The 13,159-nt window shown below is 39.2% G+C and overlaps 1 protein-coding gene across 3 annotated transcripts in view; it reads left to right on the forward strand.

Annotated features, from left to right (window-relative positions):
* The first annotated feature begins 6,413 nt into the window (after positions 1 to 6,413).
* LOC123771151 (protein amalgam) overlaps positions 6,414 to 13,159 on the forward strand; it is a 156,199-nt gene continuing 149,453 nt past the window's right edge. For 2 of the 3 annotated variants that reach the window (XM_045763593.2, XM_045763595.2), the window contains exon 1: positions 6,414 to 6,444. The gene's annotated coding sequence lies outside the window, so the exon portion shown is untranslated. The remainder of the gene's footprint in view (positions 6,445 to 13,159) is intronic. The other variant, XM_045763594.2, reaches the window with a different exon arrangement.

Consider the following 13,159-nt stretch of genomic DNA (forward strand, 5'->3'; position numbering starts at 1 on the left):
AACAAAAATGAACAATTTCTTGAACAATACTTTCGAATAGAAAAGCATCAGGTGTACAACACCGGGACTGAATACCTGTGTGTAGGCTGTGTCTAGGCTGTGTCTAGGCTGTGTCTAGGCTGTGTCTAGGCTGTGTGTAGGCTGTGTGTAGGCTGTGTCTAGGCTGTGTCTAGGCTGTGTGTAGGCTGTGTGTAGGCTGTGTGTAGGCTGTGTCTAGGCTGTGTCTAGGCTGTGTCTAGGCTGTGTCTAGGCTGTGTGTAGGCTGTGTGTAGGCTGTGTCTAGGCTGTGTCTAGGCTGTGTGTAGGCTGTGTGTAGGCTGTGTGTAGGCTGTGTCTAGGCTGTGTATAGGCTGAGTGTAGGCTGTGTGAAGGCTGTGAGTAGGCTGTGTCTAGGCTGTGTGTAGGCTGTGTCTAGGCTGAGTGTAGGCTGTGTGTAGGCTGTGTCTAGGCTGTGTCTAGGCTGTGTGAAGGTTGTGTGAAGGCTGTGTCTAGGCTGTGTCCAGGCTGTGTCTGGTCTGTGTCTAGGCTGTGTCTAGGCTTTGTCTAGGCTGTGTCTAGACTGTGTCTAGGCTGTGAGTAGGCTGTGAAGTATCCTGTCAAACACAAGTATATATAATTTGACTCCAAAACATTACAGATTTCCAAACATGAGCACATATTGACTAAGCATGTCTAAAGTGGCCACATGTTAAGTCAGCATGTTTAAAAGTGGGGACATGTTTTAAGTCAGCATGTCTAAAAGTAGCCACTTGTTAAGTCAGCATGTCTAAAAGTGGCCACTTAAGTCAGCATGTTAAGTCAGCCTATAGTTTTTAAGAGAGAAGAAGTGATTGGCTATTCAGATTAGAACAATCGTGATTGCTACTTGTGATGAGCAATGACTACGTTTTGAATTGGGTATAAATGATGAATTAAATCAGCAGATTATAAATGTTGAACGGATTATATGTGATGAACAGTGCTTAATTATTGAAACGGGTCTAAATAATGATCAAAGTACAAGTGTTGAACAGGCTATAAATGCTGACCAGAATCTAAGTGGTGAACAGAGCCTAAATGTTCAACAACAGTGTCTCTAAATGTTGAGGAGAGATGCTTGCAAAAATTGTGAACAAACCATTATGTTGAACAAACCATTATGTTGAACAAACCCTTATGTTGAACAAACCAAGACGGAACCCCCCCCCCCCAAAAAAAAAAATACAAATTTAAAATTCCCACAAAAATTAAATTTTTCTCACCTGTATATATATATATATCTCCATTCCCGCTACCTAGACATTAAATATATTTCCTCAACCCCCCCATCAAAAAAAAATTCAATCCAGTTCCGGAAATAAATACGATTTGAGTTCCCCGCGTTCGAACGAATTCTTGTTAATTCCATTAAAGTTTTTGTTCGAAAGTAATGACCCGAGTTTCGGTGTAACTGAATTAATTTGCGACTGCATTACTTCAGCGGGTAATCAGATCTCAAACCTAGGGACATGAAGGGAATTAAAAAAAATGTAGATTTGTCATTATTTAATACAGAAAACGGTAATATGAAGTCTAGTAATATTAGTGATTTTAACGGCTTTAAGAGACAAAGTATGATTGTGTTAAGTGCTCTGAGTCACAATGGGATATTATAGTCTCTCTCTGTCTGTCTCTCTCTGTCTCTCTCTGTCTCTGTCTGTCTCTCTCTCTCTCTCTCTCTCTCTCTCTCTCTCTCTCTCTCTCTCTCTCTCTCTCTCTCTCTCTCTCTCTCTCTCTCTCTCTCTCTCTCTCTCTCCCTCCCTCTCTCTCTCTCTCTCTCTCTCTCTCTCTCTCTCTCTCTCTCTCTCTCTCTTTCTTCTTTAATAATGAGCACGAATGTTATGTTCCCAGTAGTAAACAGATGGCATGCATGAACATTTACATGTTCATTTACATTACATTTACATGCTCTCCAGCGTACTTCGGTAAGTTAAATAAGCAAAAAAGTAATAAAAGTGACTCTTTTTAACTTTTCATGGAACATGTATATTGAGGCAAAATACACAATGGTGTTACATGGACGTTTGGTATTGATGAGAAAATTCAGAGGCTGTTTGATGGGATCGAACCCGCGTAGTGAGATTCCCTGGACACACGCACTACCGACTGAACCACGATGAGCTCCAATGAATCTCAAGGAGAAGTATTGTCATTGACGCCAGTGGTACTTACGGACACCAGTGGTACTTACGGACGCAGGCGGCGCCCACGGACGCAGGCGGCGCCCACGGACGCAGGCGGCGGCCACGGACGCAGGCGGCGGCCACGGACGCAGGCGGCGCCCACGGACGCAGGCGGCGGCCACGGACGCAGGCGGCGCCCACGGACGCAGGCGGCGCCCACGGACGCAGGCGGTGCCCACGGACGCAGGCGGCGCCCACGGACGCAGGCGCTCATCGCCAAACGGACATTCATTTCCGCCGAGCACTTTTTTGAATATTTAATTAGATTTGGATTTACTAAAGATGTCAGCTTCGAAATTACCTTCGGTCATCCGCTCTAAGCCCCGTATTACTGCGACAATAAGTTACATTATTATTATTATTATTATTATTATTATTATTATTATTATTATTATTATTATTATTATTATTATTATTATTATCGAGCTGTCCTCTAACAAATTACGTTTGAATTTACCCGTATGGCCGAAAATGGACGAAATTTTAAAATGAATAACATTTAAAATAATAGTTTTTTGTTTATAACAGTAAGTTAAGGGTCCTCTGGTAGGTTAGGAGAGCAGGAAATTCTCCTAAAGTCTCAAAATGTCATGAAAACGTTAATTGAAAGTCTCCTAACCTAACCTAACCTTACTGAGTAAGCCAGAGGACTCAAACAGAAAACGGTACATCACTTTCGTGAGCCGATTTCATTTCAAATGACTTTTGGCGCGCATACGAGCGAAAAGCGACGTTATTTTTAAGATGAGGGGGATTGGGTGGGGGAGGTACAAGCTATGCACTCTACTGTAGTTTCCCCTGAGAGCTGCATGTGTATTGCATATTTTACTGTGTAAAGAAACTGAGCAACTTCCTGTTTATATTGCTGTCAGCATCGTGTTGCTTGTTTGAGTTGATTTGTGTTGCTTGTTCGAGTTGATTTGTGTTGCTTGTATGAGTTGATTTGTGTTGCTTGTTTGAGTTGATTTGTGTTGCTTGTTTGAGTTGATTTGTGTTTCTTGTTCGAGTTGATTTGTGTTGCTTGTTTGAGTTGATTTGTGTTTCTTGTTCGAGTTGATTTGTGTTGCTTGTTTGAGTTGATTTGTGTTGCTTGTTCGAGTTGATTTGTGTTGCTTGTTTGAGTTGATTTGTGTTGCTTGTATGAGTTGATTTGTGTTGCTTGTATGAGTTGATTTGTGTTGCTTGAGTTGATTTGTGTTGCTTGTTCGAGTTGATTTGTGTTGCTTGTTCGAGTTGATTTGTGTTGCTTGTTCGAGTTGATTTGTGTTGCTTGTTTGAGTTGATTTGTGTTGCTTGTATGAGTTGATTTGTGTTGCTTGTTTGAGTTGATTTGTGTTGCTTGTTTGAGTTGATTTGTGTTGCTTGTTTGAGTTGATTTGTGTAGCTTGTTTGAGTTGATTTGTGTTGCTTGTATGAGTTGATTTGTGTTGCTTGTTTGAGTTGATTTGTGTTGCTTGTTTGAGTTGACTTGTTTTGTTTGTTTGAGTTGATTTGTGTTGCTTGTTTGAGTTGATTTGTGTTGCTTGTTCGAGTTGACTTGTGTTGCTTGTTTGAGTTGACTTGTTTTGTTTGTTTGAGTTGATTTGTGTTGCTTGTTTGAGTTGATTTGTGTAGCTTGTTTGAGTTGACTTTTTTTGTTTGTTTGAGTTGATTTGTATTGCTTGTTTGAGTTGATTTGTTTTGTTTGTTTGAGTTTATTTGTTTTGTTTGTTTGAGTTTATTTGTTTTGCTTGTTTGAGTTGATTTGTGTTGCTTGAGTTGACTTGTTTTGCTTGTCTGAGTTGATTTGTGTTGTCCACACAACACACTATCCTAGTATGAAACTATCACACGACCCTAGTATGCAACCCCGTTCTCCTGATCAGATAGTACTTTTTGTAACTATGCACCACAGAACAAACATTGACGTACTAAGCAATTAAATAGTAGAATTTTGTACTGTTCACTTTAGAGAGTCCGAAAAAAAAACAATTACGCTTAAAAACAAACTTAAATATTCCTATGCCTAGTATATCACACATACGTTCTATAGAATAAGGCCTCGGATAGCGAGTATTAGACTTTGGCAGGTTAGGTTAGGTTAGGTTAGGTTAGTCAATGTAATCAATCAGAGATTCAATATACCAATGTGCTTTAATATACTTACTAATCTCTCTCATCTCATTTTTTCTTGCACTGTATCTGTTATCATTTTATTAATTCTGCGAGAATTTACCTACTTAAAATTATCTGTTAGATTAAGAGCCTGCCCGAAACGCTGCGCGTACTAGTGGCTTTACAAGATTGTAAATACTATCCTATGCTATGCTATGCTATGTTAGGTTACACACAAAAATCACAATAGCGTGATATATCAAATGAACAAATCCACAAGGGCCGTGACGAGGATTCGAACCTACGTCCGAGATCATCTCAGACGCTGCCTTAATCGACTGAGCTACGACATGGTTAAAAGAGTTGAAACAAGAAGTTGTACCTAACTTACTTGGATCCTGCAGCCTCTCCGAGACACAAACCAGGGTTTTACACAACTTCCCCCATGCACTCGAGCTATGTCAATAGGCCGTTCTACCTCTTCCCCATTCATTATTCTTTTGACCACGTCGTAGCTCAGTCGATTAAGGCAGCGTCTGGGATGATCTCGGACGTAAGTTCGAATCCTCGTCACGGCCCTTGTGGATTTGTTCATTAGGTTAGGTTAGTTTAGTTGGCCTTTGCAACATATATATAAAATATTTTCCTTTTTGTCCAAATTCAGTATATCCGATTTCTACTTCCTAATAGCGTTGAACGTCGGTATATATATATATATATATATATATATATATATATATATATATATATATATATATATATATATATATATATATATATATATATATATATATATCCTAGTATGAAACTATCACACGACCCTAGTATGCAACCCCGTCCTCCTGATCAGATAGTACTTTTTGTAACTATGCACCACAGAACAAACATTGACGTACTAAGCAATTAATATATATATATATATATATATATATATATATATATATATATATATATATATATATATATATATATATACTATATGGTCCTCTCCGTCACTACAAGTACTACCAAAACAGGAGACATGACGCTACCAGCCAAAAGCCTGCTAGTGACACTAATAAGGAACTAAAATATGCCCACAAGTGTGTTCCATTAATAATTGAATACGATTTCCCCCTCCCCTACTACGCCCTGTCCCTACGCGAAGTATAGGGCGCTGGTGAGTGTATATAGGACCTGTAAACTTACGCCCTAGAACGCAAATGTTAGAACGCTGAAGTTTAACCGAGTGATTACACAGGGGAGACTCAAATGAATTAAAGGCGTACATCTGGAGGTAATCTCTTGAGTAAATAAGACACACTGCCAAGATCTAGAATGGTTTTTAATTAGAACTAATCTGTTGTTTAATCTCTACTTTCCCTGCTGGGGCATACAGTGTCAAATTCTAATTCAAAAACTTTATTCATGTTTGAACATTTTGAATTGAATTAGTTTACGTCGAATTATAGGGGATTATGTATTGAAAGTCATATTAACAGCATAACATTTTATCACTATAAATATATATATATATATATATATATATATATATATATATATATATATATATATATATATATATATATATATATATTTTGTGATATATATATATATATCACTATATATATATATATATATACTGTGTTGATATAATTTTGATTTAGATTTAGAAGGTTTATATAGGTATGTGAGGGCGGAGAGCTTGGTGGGGCATGTATGTGGGTGGAGGGCATGTTGGGGTATGTTAAAATAGTGGGCATGGAGATATATGGAATAAATTCTTTATATTCTTTAATACTAGCGTTTGTTCAGAATTTTTTTGCTACAATAGCGTCGTGTCCCTCTTCTCCCCTTCTCATACTGTTTCTCACTCGCGTTGTTTTATACTCTCTTTTTCTCTCTCTTTCTGTCTCTCTCTCTCATAAATTTCCCGTAGCCTAGCCATAGCAACTAGACAGGATAAAGGTTCAGGTCTCCTGCGGCTAGCTAAGGCAGGATGGGTGGGCGGGTGAACGAAGGTAGAGAGAGAGAGCGAGGGAGAGAAGGAGATAGGGAGTGAGAGAGAGAGAGAGAGAGAGGGAGGGGGTAAGCGAGCGAGAGAGAGGAAGAGGCCGGGAGAGTAGAGTCAGTAGCATTACAGCACTAGTGAAGGCGAGACGTGGTAGCGGTGAGCGCTGGCGCTGGACTGGACGCTCGGGGCTGTTCGGGCGCTCCTCCAGTGTGTGTGTGTGTGTGTGATTTTACGCGCGTACATGTACTCTTAGTTTACGCGTGTACTCTAGATCACGTACATAAACCAGAGTACAAGCAGGGATAACAAGCTTCGTAACCTACTGGCATTATAGAATCTAACACTTTTTAAGTTTCGGTGTTGGACTTAAGGTCTATATCAACCTCTACAGAGGGCTATTTAGGCCACACGCTTACTGACCATTCACCACGAATATTCGTGTCAGACAGACAGTGTCCAGGACTTAACTGATATCTCAGTAAATATACATCGAGATGTAAAATACACCGCTCTTCATAAATATTGAAGTAATAAGTACTTTCGAACTGATGACATGCGATTACTTTCAATGGAACGCCAGGGGGTGTTAAATTATAACTGGGCGCTCGTATGATAGATATTTTATACCAAATTATTGTCAGTTAAATTATTTTGACTTTGGTATTGGATGTTGATTATTTGTCTTGTGGGAAAACAAACAATAATTTCGAATGTTTGCTGGAAATATATATTCGAATCAATGAAAATTATTTAGATTAAATTTTACGTAAATGCTCTCAATCTGGATTAGCAGACTGATGATTATAATCTTAAGATTAATTTTATATTTTTTTATATATAAGTAAGTCAAGGTGTGTGTGAACACCTGGAAAAATGTACTTACATTAGTTTTTTTAGGCTTGCTTGACTGTTCTTGTAGGCTTGCTTGACTGTTCTTGTAGGCATGCTTGACTGTTCTTGTAGGCTTGCTTGACTGTTCTTGTAGGCTTGCTTGACTGTTCTTGTAGGCTTGCTTGACTGTTCTTGTAGGCTTGCTTGACTGTTCTTGTAGGCTTGCTTGACGGTTTTATTAGGCTTGCTTGACTGTTCTTGTAGGCTTGCTTGACTGTTCTTGTAGGCCTGCTTGACTGTTTTTGTAGGCTTGCTTGACTTTTCTTGTAGGCTTGCTTGACGTTCTTGTAGGCCTGCTTGACTGTTTTTGTAGGCTTGCTTGACTTTTCTTGTAGGCTTGCTTGACTGTTCTTGTAGGCTTGCTTGGCTGTTCTTTTAGGCTTGCTTGATTGTTCTTGTAGACTTGCTTGACTATTCTTGTAGGCTTGCTTGACTGTTCTTGTAGGCTTGCTTGACTGTTATTGTAGGCTTGCTTGACTGTTCTTGTAGGCTTGCTTGACTGTTCTTGTAGGCTTGCTTGACTGTTCTTGTAGGCTTGCTTGACTGTTCTTGTAGGCTTCCTTGACTGTTCTTGTAGGCTTTCTTTATAGTTTTTGAAGACTTGCTGCACGCTTCTTGTAGACTTGTGTGATAGTTATAATAAGCATGCTTGACAGCCCTTGCAGGCTTAATTGTTTGATGTGGGTCGTGTAGGCTTGCTTGACCGTTAGAGTAAACTGTTTGACGGTTCTTGGAGGCTTGCTTGACGGTTCTCGAAGGCTTGCTGGATGGGTCTTGTAGGCTTTATTGGTGGTTCTTGAAGACTTGCTTTACGGTTTTTCATGGCTTACTTGACGGTTCTTATAGACGTGCTTGACAGTTTTTGTAGGTTTGCTTGACGGTTCTTATAGACGTGCTTGACAGCTTTTGTAGGATTGCTTGACAATTCTTCAAGGATTGCTTGATGGTTTTTGTAGACGTGCTTGACTGTTTCTGAAGTCTTGCTTGACGGTTCTTGAAGGCTTTCTTGTCAGTTCTTGAAGGATTGCTTGACGGTTCTTATAAACGTGCTTGACAGTTCTTGTAGTAGTGATAATACTAAGACCTAGTAATAATATTAGTAGGCTTATATTGACCAATCCACACACTAGAAAATGAAGGGACGACGACGTTTCGGTCCGTCCTGGACCATTCTCAAGTCGACCATTCTCACAATCGACTTGAGAATGGTCCAGGACGGACCGAAATGTCGTCGTCCCTTCATTTTCTAATGTGTGGATTGGTCAACATATACCTCAGCCACGTTATTCTGGCTCATCGGCTGCATTAGTAGGACTAGTATTAATACTATTAGGATTAATAGGATTATTGGACCTTATAATAATATGGCTAGGCCTACTAGTAATATTATCAGGCCTAGTAATAATATTAAAGGCTCTGGAAAGTATTTGTTGTATATAAATATTATTATTGGTAAATGATGTTATAACAGTGAGGTAGAAGTTCTATTGTTATCTTCGGTAATATAAGCGGTAATAGAAGCAATGGAAGATAGTAAAAGCAATAGCTATAATACTGGTAACAGAAGTTTTAATACTAGCAATAGAAGCGGTAATAGAAGCTATACAAGCGATACAACAAGCAATAGAAATGGTGACCATTGACCATACTGTAACCAGTGACCAATGACTAGAGACCAGAGACCAAAAACCAGAGAGCAGAAAGCAGAAACCATAGACCACAGACTAACGAACAAAGAAGCCTCTCATTTCACTGTAGAGTCCTAAACTCAGAAGTGATAGGAAACACCTGAAACCTATATACATTAAACGCATACTGAGGCTACACCCTTGTTAAACATCCTCATCCAGAATAGGACGAGCGTAAAGTTCCTTTATATCACAATACACAAGGAGTATATTTTCCACCAAGCTGGGTTTTTTTGTTCAAAAGAATTGTTTTGATTTTGTTAATAGGTTATTCCACTAGTATATTGTATAATAGGTAGTACAGTATGTGACAAGGTTGTTTGGCCAAACTGCTTATATCAGTACCTGTATGTTTGCAATGTTGTTTATTTTTCCTAGTAGTTTGTGGTTTATAGGTCACACTTCTTCACTCCTAATATATTCTAATATAAAAAGCATAATTTATTCTGCTATAAACACGGTTTTCCTTTCACAAAAATGATCCTGATACAAACAGAAATTATCCTCCAACAAACAAAAAATATCCTCCAACAAACAAACAAAATCCTCCAATAAACAAAAATTAACCTTAACATACAAAAAATATCCTCAAACAAACAAACAAAATCCTCCAACAAACATAAATAATCTTCCAACAAACATAAATTATCCTACAACAAACATAAATTATCCTCCAACAAACATAAATTACCCTCCAACAAACATAAATTACCCTCCAACAAACATAAATTACCCTCCAACAAAAATAAATTACCCTCCAACAAACATAAATTACCCTCCAACAAACATAAATTACCCTCCAACAAACATAAATTACCCTCCAACAAACATAAATTACCCTCCAACAAACATAAATTACCCTCCAACAAACATAAATTACCCTCCAACAAACATAAATTACCCTCCAACAAACATAAATTACCCTCCAACAAACATAAATTACCCTCCAACAAACATAAATTACCCTCCAACAAACATAAATTACCCTCCAACAAAAAACATAGTTCATCCTCAACCAAATATGTTATTATCCCACAAATAACACAGTTTGCCCCCAGAGAGGACACTAGAGGAATCCATGTCTGGGGGCGTCTGGATACCAGCGATATTACCCGAAATATTCGGTCATTATTTGATTTGATTAATTAACCACTCAGAAATTGAATCTGTTGCTCATTAACTACCGAACGCTAATGTAGTTAATGCTGTTGAATAGTGGAAATAAATATATACAATTGGTATGGTTTGTTCAGCTTTTGATTTAAAGGCTATATTATTATTTTTTTATATAAAGAGTTGATGCAAAAGAAAGATTCTGTGTTTGGGTAAAATTTTGAATTCACGCTCTACATGTTAAATAAACCGTGTTTGTTATGCATGAATCCCTTTTTCGGTGTTCAGAACTTCATAAATATTTCCGCAAATTTTATGTAAAAATTATCTGACACAAGACTTTAATGAATATTCATAGGAGCACGTGCAAAAATATTTAATATTATTATTAATATGTTATACATATATATATATATATATATATATATATATATATATATATATATATATATATATATATATATATATATATATATATATCGTAATACACAAGTAGACAAAGAGAAATATTTTTTCCAGAACATCTCTAATGAAAATCTCGTGCACTTTAACTATGCTGAGATCAAACGACAGGAGAATCGTCAAGAGGTCTGAATAAAGGATTCCGGCTTTAGGCTCCGGGGCGCGAGCCACGTTGGCAAGGTTCCTGTTTGTGGTTTCTTGCTGAGCAAGTGAGTGTCTGGGGGTGTAGGCAGTCATTGTTGGTGTCTGGGGGTGTAGGCAGTCATTGTTGGTGTCTGGGGGTGTAGGCAGTCATTGTTGGTGTCTGGGGGTGTAGGCAGTCATTGTTGGTGTCTGGGGGTGTAGGCAGTCATTGTTGGTGTCTGGGGGTGTAGGCAGTCATTGTTGGTGTCTGGGGGTGTAGGCAGTCATTGTTGGTGTCTGGGGGTGTAGGCAGTCATTGTTGGTGTCTGGGGGGTGTAGGCAGTCATTGTTGGTGTCTGGGGGTGTAGGCAGTCATTGTTGGTGTCTGGGGGTGTAGGCAGTCATTGTTGGTGTCTGGGGGGTGTAGGCAGTCATTGTTGGTGTCTGGGGGTGTAGGCAGTCATTGTTGGTGTCTGGGGGTGTAGGCAGTCATTGTTGGTGTCTGGGGGTGTAGGCAGTCATTGTTGGTGTCTGGGGGTGTAGGCAGTCATTGTTGGTGTCTGGGGGTGTAGGCAGTCATTGTTGATGTCTGGGGGTGTAGGCAGTCATTGTTGGTGTCTGGGGGTGTAGGCAGTCATTGTTGGTGTCTGGGGGTGTAGGCAGTCATTGTTGGTGTCTGGGGGTGTAGGCAGTCATTGTTGGTGTCTGGGGGTGTAGGCAGTCATTGTTGGTGTCTGGGGGTGTTGGTGGTGGAAGTTGTTGGTGTCTGGTGGTGAAAATGGTTTACAATTTGGAGAAGCGAGATAATACTTCCATAACGAGTAAAATGAGAAGGAAAATCGGGAGAAGTAGTAGAATAAAGAACCTGAAATATGGATAGAATGCTAAATCGTTCCACTGAAACTGATATTCAGAAAAACTTTTGAATAAGACACAGTCCCCCTAATTTGTACACACGCAAATAAGACTCCCTGTGTCTTCACGAAAGGTAGAAAAACATCAGCAGTAAACATCAGATCAATCAGCCTAACCTCACACAGCTGCAAACTCACAGAAGAAATCCTAAGGGAGGAAATTATTCACCAACTCACGGTGAACTCTCTAGCAAGATCAATATAACATTGTTTTGTCCAAAAAAATGAAATCCTGCTTAACTTACCTGGTAATGTTTTTGGACACGAAAGCCAACTACATAAAGAACTTCCAGTAGATGAAGGAAGATATTATCTGGAGAAAACGCCAAACCATTTCGATTATATCGCATTTGAAAGGGATCAGGATAAGAATTTGGAATGGGACGGGGGGGGGGGGAGGAGGAGGGTAAGGGAATGGTGCTCAACTACTTGGACAGTCGGGGATTGAACGCTGACCTGTATGACGAGAGACTGTGTACTTGATGAAGTGTATATGAACTTCTTGAAGCTTTCAGTAATCGACCCCCACGAGACACTTGGGATCCAAACTACAAGCCTGGAGAATAAGCGACAAAGTACTAAATATGGATAAAATATTGGTTAAACCAAAGCGAGCAGAGGATCGCTCTAAACGGAAGAGACTCTGGCAGGTCACATGTGATGACTGGAATACTGCAAGGTTCCATCTTTGGGCCAATGCTGTTTTGCAATATACACCAACGACAATAATGAAAAAATCCACGAACCACATCATAATTTTTTTTCAGATGACACTAACATCTATGGAAAAGTATGAAGCTAAAAAGATATTGAAGCCTAGCAAAGCCATCTAAATGATCTTTAAAAAAATTCAGAAGTTTGGTAATGCTTTTCAATATTGAAAAATGTCATGCTTTACGTGTAGGGATTAACAGTGCATCTATAACGCTCCTATCAGCAACACTATTATGCAAAAGGTCGATAACAATAAAGGATTTAGAAATTATTATCCATCAGTCATTGCAAGTTGTTCAGCAAGTATGACCTGCCGTATGAAGAGCCAACCGAACCGTGGGAATTATCAAACACCTTTTGACTTCATGAAAAAGGAAGTAGTTATTCACCTGTACAAATCTCTGATGCACCAACATCTGGAATGCTGTATCCAGGTACAGTCTTCAAAAGGATATATCTGCTTTCGAAAAATTTCCGCCCAGAAAGACAAAAATTACACCAGAACTAACATTCGGAGACTTGAGGCAAAGTGAAATTCACACCAGTTACTTCATCTATCATCATTCTATTATGCAGGAAGTACCGCACGTCTATGGGTCATCCAGTAAGGTTAGCAGACTTCTAGATGTTACCACTACTAGGCTTAGGCTCGGCTACAAGTACTTCTGGGAATTTGTAACATCTGCTGATGTAGATTTGACTAAATGTAAACTCTGTCAGCAGAACTATTCGCATACTTTGCGTCATTATATAATGGAATGTGAAAAAATCGCGGAATTTAGAGATAACACCATCAATAGTGTCCAAGAAATGTGTAAGTACTTCATTCATAATGATGTGCTGCCCGAAATCTTAGCGAAGTATCCAAAATTTGCTTACTGCAAGTAATGCATGCACATGACTGTAAAGCTGCCGCCCAGTTGGGTGGGTGTGGAGCACATGACTGTAAAGCTGCCGCCCAGTTGG

This window comes from Procambarus clarkii, chromosome 65, assembly GCF_040958095.1.
Source record: "Procambarus clarkii isolate CNS0578487 chromosome 65, FALCON_Pclarkii_2.0, whole genome shotgun sequence".
Lineage (NCBI taxonomy): Eukaryota > Metazoa > Arthropoda > Malacostraca > Decapoda > Cambaridae > Procambarus > Procambarus clarkii.